Here is a 15,643-nt window from a genome sequence, read left to right as displayed (position 1 = left end):
GGACACAATAACAGTAAAATAAAATAAAACAGTGGCAAAAAAGATAAATTAAATCTAGACAAGCCTCGAAATAATTGCCTAGGTTGTTATTCCAAAATCTTTATTCGATTGTACATTTTACAATCATAAAAGTAAAATTTTTGGTTGTTACTTTCCAGTTATGAATTTTCCCTGACCTAGGAATTGTACAAACTATTTTTCAGGGGGTCCTTGTTTCATACATTAATATGATCTTATGTGTTCAGTTAAACGTGGAATGTATTAAAAAGTGTCAGGCTGAGCGAAAATCCCTGGGGAGCCCGCACAGAAGAGAGTATGAGGGAGAGGTGTAATCACCCGTATAGACAGTCTGTTCCCGCTCACTGAGGACGGAGTTCAACACCTTCCAGTCTGTTCCTAACATCCCTAACCTGCTCAAGCGATCCATCAGCAGCCCATGATTAGCTATATCAAATGCTGCTGATAGATCCAGCTGGACAAGAGCTGCTCTTCCTCCCTGGTCCAGGGTTGTCCTAATCTCCTCAATAGCTTTAATAAGGGCTGTCTAAGCCAAATGGAGTGGGGTCCAAAACATTGTAGGCCTGAGCATATCCAACCAATTGCTTATTCAGCACCTTTTCAATCCGCTTTGCTGGCAAAGGGAGACTGGTGGAGATAGGACGATAGTTGCTAGGTAGATTAAAGGTAGAACAGAGGCCTTCTTCCACATGGAGGGAAAGTGGTCTGATCTACACATCTGATGGAAGATATCTGTCAGTGTGGACACAATAATCTCAGCTGCTAAACTAGCCACTCTAGGTGGACAGGGGTCATATGGTAATCCAGGCTTTGTGGATTTAATAAGTGTCGTGACCTCCTCTCTGGAAGGAGAAATAAAACTACCAAGCTTGGTGACAGTAGCCTGATGAGAAGGACTAGAGGGGGCTGAGATGGCCACTGCAGTAAGAGTCGTAAAGTTATTAGAAATGACATCCACTTTAACCCCTTCGATGCTGATGACGAGCTCAGCTCGTCATTAGCCACGGGGGGCGTGTGCGGATGACGAGCTGAGCTCGTCATCTAACGCGGCTTTTAGAAAAAAGCAGCGTAGCGCAAAAATAACCGCCGCAGCGATGCTGTTAAGGCGGAAAGCACCCGCCAAAGTGTTACAAAAAGACTGAGAACAGTCCTTGAGTGTATTGGAGGTGACCATAATTCGTTTTTTAATAGTAGAGAACAATTCTTTGGAACAGATGCTGTGTGGCTCTTACATCTCGATAAATGAAGTGCTAATAATCAGTGCTTTTCAGTGGAAGGTTAGAGAGGAGCAATCATGCATGTGATGAAAATAAATCAAAATTACATTGTTAGCAAGACAACTCGGGAAAGAATTGCCTATATGAACCCAAGGATTACTAAAATCACACACAAATGACAGCTTAGAAAACCTCTCCAAAATTCATATTAATGGGACTTTGAAAATTCCACGCAATCAAGCTTCTGCATTATGGATGTCTTAATCAATTAAATGTTCCCTGCTGACGAGCTTATTTAATATTCATCCTTGTTTATTAGTGATAACCGAACCTAAATATTAAAGGGCTATTTTGTACAGCAGATTGGGTGTACCTATTATAAATGCAATATTTGTCCTTTGCAGTTGTTGCATAATGTATCATATGCAGGAGTCTCCCTTTGCTATTTAATATATTTAAAATGAGTATATGTATATATGTGTAACACTTCAAATGTAACTAAGTTTTACACCACACGTTCTCTAACTTCAAGATAGCTAAAATAGTTTTCATATTTTTACTAACGGAAATCGAAGGAATTATTTGTGTAGCTGTGTATAGTTTATTTACATTATACACAAACGTAACCCCTTCCCAGGACACAGGCGCTTCACCACCATGGTGACCCCCCCAAAGCGTAGGCTGCGGCTCAGCTGACCTTCCTACATGTTTAGAAGTGTAATGCTTACCCCCTTCTCAGAGACTCTCTTCTTCGATATTCATAAAAGTAGATTTCATCCTGGTATTTCCCCCACCCTAACCAGTAGTCATCTCTACTTGGGGCATCAGTAGCTCTTCCAGTTATGGGATTTTGAGGAATAACATATGGAACCGGGGTCAAGTGTACAGGTTTGCGAACCCGTTTGCGCATGCAAAAACATATTGGGCCATGTACATAGCCTATTTAACGAGTCACAATTTTTTAACGACTCGCTAAATAGGTTTTGTGACTCACTATTCGGAAGGGGCTTTTCCTTCCACGTAGCGAGTCTCAAAACAATATACCAATGTTTTGCAACCGCAATTGCGGTTGCAAAACACTCACAATACCACCTACTTCAAGTAGGTGGTAATGCATTTGCAAATGGGAAGGGGTCCCCACGGGACCACTGCCCAGGGCTGGACTGGGAACCGAAACCGGCCCTGGCAAAGTGCTCGGCCGGCCCCCGGGAGGAGGTTGGGAGTGCGACCGAGCTCTTTGCCGGGGCCGGTTTTCGGCCGATTTGTTACACGGCCGATTTTGCAGCTATGCTGCAAAAACGGCCCAGTAACAAAAATGGCCCGGGGCCTAAAACCAGCCCCCAACCTTGCGGCGCACAGGGGGATTGCTCGGTGCGCGCAACGGCCACTCCGGCACTGCCACTGCCTTCACTTTAAAAATTGAAACAAAAACGTTTCATTTAAAAAAAAAAAAAAATTTAATACAGCTCGTTTTCCTTAAAGGAAAACGGCCGGTATTTTAAAAAAACTGCTTTATTTCAAAGCAGTCTCAAACATGGTGGTCTTCTGAGCCCAGCAGGCCACCATCCCTGGGAGGGCCTGTCATTCGGAATGTGCTCGCAAAATATTAATGAGCCTCGCAATTTGCGACCTCATCGGGAATCGCAAAACAGTGCAAACACACTGTTGTACATTTCATTTTGCGCCTCGCAATTTGCGACTCGCAATGTGTCACAAATTGCGAGGTGCTAAATGAAAGGGTCGTACATCTGGCCCCTGGTGTTTTGCACTCATTCCCAATGTTTCTGCGGAGTATTTCATTCTGAGATCTTGGTGTATTACTCCTGAACCATGAAGGTATTCTACTTCTCGTTTAACCTGAGGGGGCTAAAAACTGTTGCCAGCCTCATAGAGATTACCTGGTCAATTGAAATGAGGCTCTAAAACTAGTATAATCCAGAACAACCGTTTTCATGCAAGAACTTAGTGCCACAAACGACAGGACACGCAAGCGATCACAGATTCCATGCCTTGATCAATCCGGATTCCTTCAGAAAGGTTCCTCCAATGTCTCTGGAGGTGCATTAGCTATGATCGAGGCTACTAAATAGTTGACACTCTTTCAAGGAAACTTGTGTAATGTCAGTGCACAGCTCCCACTTCTGACCCAATCACCAGGGGCGTAGCTTAGTCAATAATGTTAGGGGGTGAGTCTTAGATTTCCTAACAAGCAACCCAACCAAACAACTAAAATAGGTGGAGCTGGGCATACTACACGGGTTAATGGACAGGGTTAAGATCCTTTGGGGCACATGCATCAATATTGCATTTTGCGTATCCTTAATTGCGAAAGATAAGGAATCGCAATTAAGGAATTGCAAACTGCAATGCATCAAGAAATCGCTAAAAAAATAGCGATTTCTTAAAATTCCTTAATTGCGATTCTCTAATTGAGAATCGCAATTAAGGAATACCTCCCCATCCATTCCTATGGGCCTACAGGCCCATAGGAATGAATGGAAAGACATTCTTAATTTGCGATTCACCATTAGAAATTCGCAAATTGGGAATGCAATTTCAAGGGTGCAGGGGTGTCAAAAGGACACCCTGTTGCACCCCTGAAATCTGCCTATAAGTACATTTTGCACACACACATACCCCAAGGGCATGTGTGTGTGTAAAATGGAACTTTGAAAAATGCACTTTAGTGCATTTTTCAAAGTTTTCGCAAATTACCATGAAGGTCAACTTCATGGTAAGGCGAGGCAGCTCCAATAATACTGATTATAGGAATATGCAAAATGCTTTAATAATTTCAGATTCACTGAAGCCAGGGCAGGCCCACCAGCTGCAGGGGTATTGTGCAGGCGCAGCGGCCCGCAGTACTGTACTGGCCTGCGCTTGGGGGTGGGGTGGGGGGCGGTTAGGAAGAATGCCTCATGTGTGCTTTCACGAAAAAATAATTTAATTTCTCAATGCAATCTGGCATGAAATATCCCCTGAAGCCACTGCTTAATGTAAAGACAGTGCCCACAAGGCCAACAGCACGGCAGGTGGTGGTGGCGTGGTGCCGAGAGCAGCAGGGTCACCTCATCACATCTCCGCCGCAGAACCCTTCCCCTGGGCACACCATATTAAATTATTGCAACTTTGCAAGGAAGTATTGACAAACGGTGAGGCTGCACACAGTGCGCAGGCTGCGGGGTTAACCCTTTCCATGCTCATGACGAGCTCAGCTCGTCATGAGGCACAGTGGAGCTGTGCTGATGACGAGCTGAGCTCGTCATGAAACGATGTAAATCTGAAGTCTTCAGCACCGGAGGGGAAAATGTGCAGCAGCGATGTGGTTAAGAAGATAAAACTAACTACTTGTCCCTACAGCCCTAGCCTACCAGTACCCGCCCAGGCCCAGCCGCTCGCTGACTACTTGTTCAAACATGGCGGCTGATGCGCGCAGCCGATCCCTATGCTGGTAATGGTTTCACTTTCTTTTTCGGTTGTGGTGTGGCGTTGTTGGCGCAATGGATAGTGTGATGCAATCAGTCAGTGCATCATGACTTGGCGGCAGCCGCCGCCGCGGCCCTCTTATCTTCTGGATCGGGTATGTGAACCTTACCCAGTCTGATCAATAGGCGGGTTTGAAGGTGTGAATTGAGTTCTTTGCAGCTTCACAGTTCACACAATTTGGCTTGATGGCTTCGAGTTTAACTTTACCCAGTTTTCCTCATTGAGGCGGGACAGCATTACTGCTGCTGCATAGGGGCAAGTCAAAGTACCACGGCCGTCGGCCTGTCAAAATTCCCCTAACACATTGGCCCGTACAGGGATCATCCCACAACGTAGGTGTGTAATCAGCGCTGCACCACGCTCCAACCAACAGAGCTAACCTGCCTCGAGTTACAGGGCGGTGCTATCGGGAAACTTTTCCACCCCCTCCTTGAGCAGCTACTGAACGGTCACTCAGGAAATGAACAGCATTCAAACTGTCAAGGTCACCAGGGGCGGCTCTAGGCTCATGGTGGCCCCTGGGCAGGGAGCGTAGGTGGGGGTCACGGAAGAGGGGGTCCGGGCAGTGTGGAGCGCGGAGGCCAGTGAAGACGGAGGGGGGTCAGGGTGTTTGGAAGTGGAACAGAGCCGGAGGCCGCCAAATCCCTGCCAGGTCCTGTGCAGGTGCGCAGCTTGCACATGCCTAAGTCCACCCCTGAGGCCACGTAAAAGTTAGTCCAGCCTCGACAATACTCGGTGTTAGAAAAGAGGCAAGGGCAAGCAGAAACCGAGCCGCTCATTTTCAATGGTAGGCTGGGATCAGGAAAGAAAACGGCAAGAAAGAGGAAAAGCATTTGCAATATGAATCGCATTTGTTAAAGTTAGAGCCGTTTGTGTTGAAAATGACAATGTTTTTTATTTTTGTATTTTTATTTGCGGTGGTGCGGTGGAGACGTGGAGTTATTATATTTGCAGAGCGCTATTGACACTGGTATACATAATCAAAAGTAAAACACATTGTCATTTTCAAGGCCAACAGCAGCTCTAACTTGAACAAATGCGAGACCTAATGTATTGTTTTCGCTAGGCACCGGGAGTGATTTGCCCAGAATCACAATATGTGTAGCCTACCTGCAGAGGCTCGAACCAAGTCCCATCAGCTTCGAGGCCACATCCTCTCTCCATGTAATAATGTGTTATGTACATCATTGGCCTACATGGACGTCCCCAATATTAATTGTCTTTTAGTACCAGTTTGAGCAGAAACAGTAGTATATTTCCAATTATGTTTTTACATTTGTGTAATTTATTTTTATTTTACAAGGGTTCCCCAAGGTACTCTTGAAACCGCATTGGCAGATGCAGACTTGCAGATACCCAGATAAAAGTCTGTCTGTTGTCAATGTCAATATACCAAAAATAGAGGAATTTCCACATCAATAATTTCAAATAGTGTATCGTTACACAGAGGAAAATTCCTTCTCAAATGTGCAATTAGATTTTCAGTTTTTTTCATTTTTTTTCTCAGTTGGAAAACTCCTTACTATAGTTGCCGACCAATTTTGGGAATTATCCTTTTCTATTCCTTCCTCGGAAAGGTATTTAGTCCTGCCCTTAATAAAAAGTATATCACTAAACATTTGCAGCGCTGGAATGAGTCAGAAAATGATTTCGAGAAATGAGAATGTTTGGGCCTGTGCAGAAACCTTGAGGACATTCCTGCTCAGTAGGTCGTATGTACTGGCTCTATCACAGCTAATGTACATGGCATAACCAACAACTAGAACATCTTCACGACAAACTCAAAACCAAATGGGTAATTTCTGGGTTTTGATGACATTTTAAGCACACCGAGCTAAGTTGAAAGCAGTGACTTCGGATCTGAGCTGCACAGGCCTCAACTTTTATTGACAGGGAGTGCTTCCGGCTTTTACCGAATTCCATTTATCCATGTGTGCCGAGACACGGTTGCGAGTGGTCGTTTGCCACTGTTTTCTGTGGTGCGATTAGCAAGTGAAAAGTGATAGGTGTCTGGGCGGTCAGAGGACATAGAGCACCGGAATTGTCCCTTTTCAATGCATTAGTGATCTCAGCTAATTTATTCCAAACTTGTGCTTTAAATGCACTTTTGATTGAATCTTTTTCAAAATTTTCACAGGGCAGGGGAACCTTCTATCAAAACCTTACTATGAGGAAGGCTCCCTTGCTGAAATTCATCTGTCTTTTCGCAGTGGCAGTTGACGATGTGGGTGGAGCTAATAGAGGAAGTGGGTGGAGCCAATGGGGGAAGTGGGTGGAGCCAGAGAAAAGTCGATGTGGCCTCGGACAAAGATTTGAGCATCTGCATTCATATTTTATAAATTAAGCCCTGGCTAGGCAGGAAAGTCCACATTGAGATCGTCTGGGCATCTTGGTCAAATCCAGTCCACTTCCTCCACAGAGCAATGTTGAGGAGGGAGGCCAAGGAGAGTAGTCGTGGCACCAGCAGAGACTTAACATGAACTGACCAGGCTTGGGGGTGAGGGCAGAGAGAGCTGACCAAGTTGAAGCCCTGGCCCAGCAGGGGTAAAAGAGTGTGGTCTATGTGAAAGCTCGGATGTAGTGAAAAAACTGCATAATATCTAGCAACATGAATGAAATAAGACACCCAAAACATGCAGTATCACTGATCACAAAGAGGATAACATGCACATTCCAAGAAGTGAGGCATCTCACCATGGATTGTGCTGAAAATAAATGGGTGACATGAACATTCCAAGATGTGAGCCATCTCCAAATGAGCTATAAAACAGGTGACATGCACATTCCAGGACGTGAGCCATTTCAGAAGACAGGCGGTAGCACTGTTGACAAAGGGGGTGACATGCACATTTCAAGAAGTGAGCCATCTCAAAATGAGGTGCAACATGCTGTGGCACTGAAAATAAAGGTTTTTACATGCACATTTCAAGAAGTGAGTTGTCTTGGAATGAGATTTGAAATGCAGCGACAATGAAAAAAAAGGGGTGACATGCACATTCCAAGAAGTGAGCCATCTCAGAATTAGATGTAACATGCAGTCGCACTGAAAATAGAGGGGTTATATACACATTATGAGTTAATCGCGGAATGAGGTATAACATGTGGAAGCACTGAAAGAAAGGGTTGGCATGCACATCACATGAAAACAACCACTTCAGATTGAGGTATAACATATGCTGCCACTGAAAATAAGGGGGTGACATGCATTCTCCAAGAAGTCAGCCAAACCAGAATGAAGTATAACATGAGGTATTACTAAAATGAAGAGGTGACATGCACATTCTAAGACGTCAGCCAATCCGGAATGAGGTATAACATGCAGTAGCACTAAAACAAAGAGGTGACCTGCACATTCCAAGAAGTGAGCCATCTCAGACTGAGCTATAATATGCAGTGACATTGAAAATGACGGGGCTGACCTGCACATTTTGAGATCCCATATACACAACAGTGACTCCAATAAATGTGTTAACCAAGTGACCAGTTATCCGAACACTATTTGCAATGCTTAGGAATGACATATCATGAACAGCTATAGAACTTTTCCTCTGTTTGCTAAGAAACTGTGAGCTCTATTTTCAGCATAGGGCGGCATTGTGCATAGAATCAACTACATTTTAACTGCTAGAGTATGGTGCCCCGGTGCCCGAACGCCACAACCAAGACCTGACAGGGCCACTCTGATCCAACACTGTGTGTGGATCAGAAAATCACCCCAAGCACCACACGAGTGGAGTGACTACAGGGAGAAGCCCTCTACACCACAAATGAGCACCTTGAGCCCTTCATGCACAGCTCACACACTCTCCTAATGCACTCTGCCTTCATCCAACATGTGTGATGACAGCCTACAGGACCCGACTGGCACTCCCAGACCATGACCAAAGGCAGCGTTCAGCGGGCGTTCCACCCCATTCACCCTCCTTGAAGCTACTCCCCTAATCCTATCTGAAAGGTGTTGACCACCTTCTAAGCTGTCATGGCACATTAACACAAAAGCATAAGTGCCACTTACATCAACCTATCCTGCACCAGACCTCCAAGAACATCCTGAACTGTAGCTCCCCCACCCAACCTCCCATGCCACCACCCATGCTATTTGACACAAAGCCATATATACTAAAATTGGTAGACGGGGCTTTGTATACTAAAATAATGCCTTCTTGAAGCAGGCACATACAAGGATATATGTTTCCAATTCGCCTACCTTTTCACACATTACATGTGTGCTGCACTTAGTCTAAGCAAAGTATTTTGTCCTGAAAGGCTACCCTCCGAGTACAAAATCTATGTTAGACATCACACAAACTTTTGCAATATGGTGCAAAGGTGTGTGCGTGACACTAGGCAACTTGTTTGTACCACCCCCTGGGGGGGAGAGGGGGCAGCAGAGCCGAATCTTAGAAGATGCTCTCCCCTAGTGCGACCACTTTAGTTGCATTGCGTTATTCTTTTGTAAATGAGCCAAAAAGTATTGGCAGAACCCCAGTCAATTCCCAGGCCGAGGCTTACGCTATGTCCTGTAGGCGCAACCAGCGCGCACATCAAACTGGGTCTCATAAATGCCTTTGGGACTAAAATTTTGCCTTGGACGATATTTACTTGCAGAAAGTTTTGTATTTTGCTTATAACTTTTTTTTAAATCACTATAGGTCTCGTTTTGGTTGTTTCAGAGTGCTTGGCAGAGGGATGAAAATACAGTAGGTTTGCATAAGGATACTGAAGTCCTATTGGACAAGTGAGTGACAGTGATTGGCCCTTTGGTCGAGTATGCATTACACACAGCCTTGAATTTGGATGGTCTAATCATGGAAATATTTTCACTGATAACTCTGTCATTCTAGGAGTGACTATAAAATTGAGTATTAGATTGCACGTGTACGAAATGTCACTATATTCTTAAGAGCTGCATCGAAAATTAATTTGTAAAAACGCTACCCACAACCTAAGCTTGGTGGATTTTTTCCTGCTGAAGAAAACCTGCCACTTTGGTGTTAAGCGTGGACATGGAAATCTTCTTCTCTACCTCCTCAGAGAGAGCTGTTCTTTATAAACTTTGGCCAATGGCGCCCTCTGCTGTTCCCAGAAGGTATTCTGTCTGATAATTCTTTGGCTGCTTTCTGAGGCCGACAAAGGAATTTTATATTATGACTATTTCACCGTTAACCTTCATTCTAAGTCATTTAAATGGAAGGTTCACGTTGTGACAAGTTGTCAGCATTTTTTTGTTAAATTTTAGATATTAATTATAATTTTCAGCAGCTGAGAAGTATGCAAAGTGTGATCTCCGTTAGATATTGAAGATATTTGCCATTGGCTATTAATACCGATTTTAATCGACATGGATTGCGCAACTGTTAATTTACATGGTGATAGAGCGCCATATTATTCTAAAAATTGTAGGGGTGCATCATAATCATGGGTAGTCAGCACCCGCATATTTAGAGCAATGTATTAACGTGTAGTCTTTTAAAATGTAGTACTGAAACAGTATATATCAGTGTGATTAGAAATGTAATCATGCCGTTTATAAAGACAAATGAATGGTTTAATCGAAAATGTGCTTTAGATGATGCAGAATGTATTAGTTTACGTATAAAGTGATGTTTTAGGAATAAATGTGCACCATATCAAAGTTTGCACGTGTAGATTTGCTTATTCATGTAACGAAACGTAATGCATTAGATGACTGTGAATGTAATGCTTATAACATGATTTTAGAAACGTATGTTTAAATGTGTAAAGGCCTGATTGCATATAAGTACAAGAAGAGGCCTATTTGTGATTCCTTATGTTAGCTGAATATTGTAGGCCCGAGATGTATTTTTCCTTGTGAAGGCTCCTTTTCTTAGTCGAATGTAGTCAGCAGAATTTGTGCGCGTTCAAGGTCGATTTGCTCACAAGCTTTCTATTGCAGATGCAAGGACACATGTCTTGTTAGGCAGAATAACCCTTTTGTTTTAGGAACTAGGATGGTAGGAGAAACCGCCATGGGAGTGTACTGGAATGAAGATTTGATACTTTAAGCAGGGAAGGTGCCTGGGACTCAAGGACAACCTAACGGTTTCTGGATGAAGTCAGTTTTGATGGGAAATTACAGAAGGAAGACATGTCCGAAGGGGTGTGCAAAGGGCGTGTTTTACTGTCTTGTGATATTCTGATTTCTCTCTGGGTTTGAGGTAGGCTCATGTTTCTGATTCTTTAGATTCTTTCTGAAGTAACTCGTCTGACACCTCTCTCTATCTGGTGCCCCAGATATTTCCCAGATGTGGTACAGAATTGCAATTTCTCAGGTAAGACTTTATGTCCTCCTTCAGCCAAATTATTCAGTAATGCAATGGTATCCACAACACAGTCATTTCGGGTCTTAGACGCCACCAAGAGGTCGTCTATATATTGTCTATATATTGCACCGGGGCAGACCTTCCAGGTAGCACCAAAGACTCAAGGCACTTTTTCAAGATCTGATTAAAGATCGATGGACTCTCTGTGTACCCCTGAGGGACACGGTTCCAAACGTACACATGGTCATCGAATTTAGTCGAGAAAAGATATTTGCTATGGAATCGAGAAAAATGCATGACACAAATCGATTGCCATGAACCATCTGGCTTCCCACGGTATCTGATACAGAATCACTGCAGGATTAGGCACAACTGGGCAACATGGGACCACAATTTTATTAACCTTGCGGAGGTCCTGTACGAGCCTGTACTTTTCGCTCGGTTTCTTTATGCCAATTATAGGTGAATTGCATGGACTGCTCATCATTTCTTGTAAAATGCCTTGCTCAACCAAACACTTTATTTCTGCTGCAACACCTGCTTTTATTTCTGGGCTCATTTTGTACTGCACCTTTTTTCACTGTCAATTTTATTGGATCCATATTTGCCATCAATCCTACATCTTTTCATGTAAAGTCCCACACATCAGGATTCTCAGTTTTCTGTAATTCTCTTGGTAAGTCTTCTACAGTCATTCTTTTATTTTCAGTCTCCTGTTTGGCTAACATTAATTTATAAACTCCATCTTCGTCGGGGGTTTGAATTTCAACTCCATTTGATGTGCAAAAGATCGTGCAGTTCATTTTACACAACAAATCCCTACCTAACAGGTTTACTGGACTGGAATCACATGCGACAAAGTTATGCATTTCTATTGCCTATTCTAACTTCCATTGTTTCTGTAACTGGGGTACTAATTTGTTTATTAGAAACGCCCAATGCATGATATCCACACTGTGCTTGCCTTTCCTCCCAGAATCTGGCATTGGTGCAAGTGGTAACTGGTTTTGTATTACCTGTGGCTGTTGCTTCTTTGACACCTCATTCTGCGTCTGTGAATTCAAACTGTCAGTTTGGACAGTGTTACTATTTAATACAGCTTTACACTAGTTTTTTCCAATGCCCCAATTTTCCACACCCGTGACAGGGACATTTCTTTTTGGCGTCATCTCTGTTGAATTTTCCTCTCGGTTTACCCTCATTTCCATCTCTTTGATTCTGGCTATTTTTCAACTGACTTAACTGATGTTCCTGTTGCTCTGCTAATTTTACTTGTGCCCACATTACCTTCTCTTCTAAATTCTTTAGTCTATTATTAATTTCATCTCCACAGTATTTTGTGTACTTTAGAATCTCGTCTATGGGTTTGGCCTGCCAACAAATCTTATGATCTTTAATCATTTGTGAGATTTCTGGCTTTAATCCTGTCACAAAACGATAAATAAAATGGGTCATGTCTTTCGTATCAATGTTTTCCAAACCACTGTACTGTTTGAATACCTGTAAAAGACGTTCATAATATGCATGTACAGATTCATCTTTATGGTGGTTCTGTCTATTCGTGTCCAATCTGTTTCTTTTGGAGGTACCTTTCCTTTCAAGTAGAGTATTACCTGATTATATTTTTTCATCACTTCATCTGATGGGGCTCCTGTCTTTGGGTCTCTAGGGTATTCATCATTAGGCCAGTTAACTGCTATTTTGCATTCTGTCCATAAATCTACAGGAATTACAATATCAAATAACCCATCAAAGTCTTTTAGCAACACTTTCGAAACCTTCACAAATCTTTCGACTTGCCTGTACCACTCTACAGGTTTTTTTCTGAGTCTCGGAAAATCATTTGTAAATGACAAAATATCCTGTCGGGACCATGAGACATGTACATAACCTCCTCCTGGAACTTCTCTCATTGGGCATAGTCGTTCTACCTTTTCTTGTTCTTTTAACCTATATTCAGATGCAGTGCTTTTTCCCTGTGCTTCTTCTTTTTTCTTTACCCATCTAACTTTCCACCTTTCTAAGTCATCCCATTTTTGCAACAGTGATAATAGTTCTTTTATTTGCAGTTTTTTTTAATCAAATTTATTTTATTGAGTTCAGCATAGCAAAACACTACAGTATTTGGACAAAGTGAGCTGTGCGCAGACGCATGTATCAAGGGCGTCGCACGTCTCTCTCAACCATAAGCCTATGGGAGGGTGTCCATGTGTCCATGTAAGCTCGTATGGCGGGAATAAAACTCAGCAGTGCATGCTAGAACTCTTATCCACCAACCTCCCCGTAGCCCCCCCACGTCCCAACAGTCCCCAACAGTCTCCAACCTCCAACCCCTACTTACCCTCCCCCACCCTTCCCCTCTCGGTGTGTTCCAGAGTGTCTCTAGAGGTGGCTGATTGGGCTCAGTCTAGACCTTGTGTTCCGCTTTGGCCGTCGTGTCATGAAATTCTTCCGCCAGCTTCAGAACCCTAAGGTACCTGGGGCAGGTAAGCTCCGTAAATTCTTGGGAAAGCAGGGAAAGGAACGGCTGCCTTATTTCTCTAAAGATGTCGGATGTCTGCGTGAGCGAGGCTTGTATCCGCTCCATCCCCATAATGTACCACAGTCTGTGCAGCCACCCTGTGTGTGTGGGTTTTCTTGACGTGCCCCATAATGATAGGATGTATTGGGTTGCTGCTCCCAATGCCAGTCCCATCTGCCTCCCCCTTAGTGATTTGAGTGGAAACATGAGTCTGTTGGGGAGCCCCAGGATCGCATAGGCCGGGAAACTGGGAATTTCAGTCTCGAAGTAGGTATCCACATCTTTAAGCACCCCCTCCCAGTAGTCTTGCACCTCAACACATTCCCAGAGCAAGTGTAGCATGATCCCAGTGTGTCCACAGCCCCTCCAGCATTTGGGGTCTTTACTCGGGTTCCCCTGGTGCAGGCGTTCTGGAGTCAGATGCCAATAATAGGCAACCTTCACTGCCGTCTCTTTGCTGGCCGTGTTTCTAGCCGTGTGGTGGGCCCTATAATATATGTCTTGCAATTCTTTGTCAGAGAGTGCGCGCCCCAGGTCCCTCTCCCAACGCTTCTGTCCGGCGGATCTCGTCGTAGGTGGTGGCGGGGAGAGCATTTGATACAGTTTGGTGATTGACCGTGAGTACGACGTTTTAGTCATAATCCATCGCTCGTCCGGGGTGAGAGGACGGCTAGCCAAGGGTGCTACGTCCTTATGCGTGAGCCAGTGCCTGAGTTGAAAGTACTGGTAGTGGTGCGGCTTATCGAGTGCGTAGTCCGCTGTCACCGTGTCCCACGCCTGGAAGCCTTGTGTGTCAAATAAGTGACCCCTGGAGCGGCATTCAGACTGCCGCTACTGGGAGAACGAGCCCAGGGGCATCCCCGGAGGAAACGCCGGATTGTCCAACAGGAGCGTCATAGGAGATGGAAAGGATGTTAGGCCCCTAGGGACTGCGGTTGCATCCCACACTTGAAGAAGTGTCCTAGTGATAGGTGATTTCTTAAGATAGGCCGGTCCGTCCGGACGCGCCAGGAAGGGGACTTTCCAGAGGGGTAAGCCCTTTCCTGAAATAACCAATGCTTTTCGGAAGAGGGTTGGGACCACTCTAGGAGATATCTTAGCTGTGCCGCTTGAAAGTAGCGCCATAAGACTGGCACACCCAAACCCCCTTCAGCTGTCACCCGCGTGACCAGATCGCGCCGCAGCCTGGGGCGTTTACTAGCCCACACATATTGTTGCAGGGTGTCCTGCAACTTCTTCAGCATCCCCACAGGGGGGTGACTGGGATAGTCTGAAACAGGTACAGAATCTTTGGCAAGAGGGACATCTTGATGGCCGCCACACGGCCCAGCCACGAGAGCGGTTGTTGTTTCCATCTCAAGATGTCACCTTGAATGCGTGACAAGAGTTTAATGTAATTTAGTTCGACTGTCTGGGCTGTCGCGGGCGTCAGTTCAATCCCTAGGTACTGTATTGTGGTACGAACCGCAAGCCCCGCAATATGTAGTGTCTCCCTGTTAGTGGGACGGGTGTTGCTTCCCAACGGAAGGACCACGGATTTCTGTATGTTCATTTTAAAGCCCGACACCTCCCCGAATGTATTCATTTGTGACAGGAAGGCTGGTATCGAGACCCGGGGGCCGTCCACCGCGACAAGAATGTTGTCCGCATATAGACTCAGGGTCTGCTCTTCTCCTCCGAATTTAACCTCCATGATATCTTCGTTGTCGCGAACGCGTTGGGCGAACGGCTCGATGTATAGGGCGAATAGTAGCGGTGATAGCGGGCAGCCCTGCCATGTACCCCTTTGGATGTCGAACGGCTTGGAGCTAACCCCATTGACTTTGATCATCGCCCGGGGTGACGCGTAACAACCGGCCACCCAGGATCGGAATCAGGAGCCCACGCCGAATTTCGCCAGCGTGTTGTCCAGATATCTCCAGTCGACCCTGTCGAACGCCTTCTCGGCGTCGACCGAGAGCAATGCCGCATCCGAGGCGTTGAAGTTAGCCTTGTCTAAAACATGCAGTAGGCGTTTAGTGTTGTCTGCGCTCTACCGGGTGGGCACAAAGCCCACTTGGTCCGGTTCTATTATGCCTGGCAAACATGGGCCTAGGCGTGAGGCCAGGATGCCCGTA

Source organism: Lissotriton vulgaris, chromosome 4_1 (genome assembly GCF_964263255.1).
Source record: "Lissotriton vulgaris chromosome 4_1, aLisVul1.2, whole genome shotgun sequence".
Taxonomy (NCBI): domain Eukaryota; kingdom Metazoa; phylum Chordata; class Amphibia; order Caudata; family Salamandridae; genus Lissotriton; species Lissotriton vulgaris.
This window is presented reverse-complemented; position numbering follows the sequence as displayed.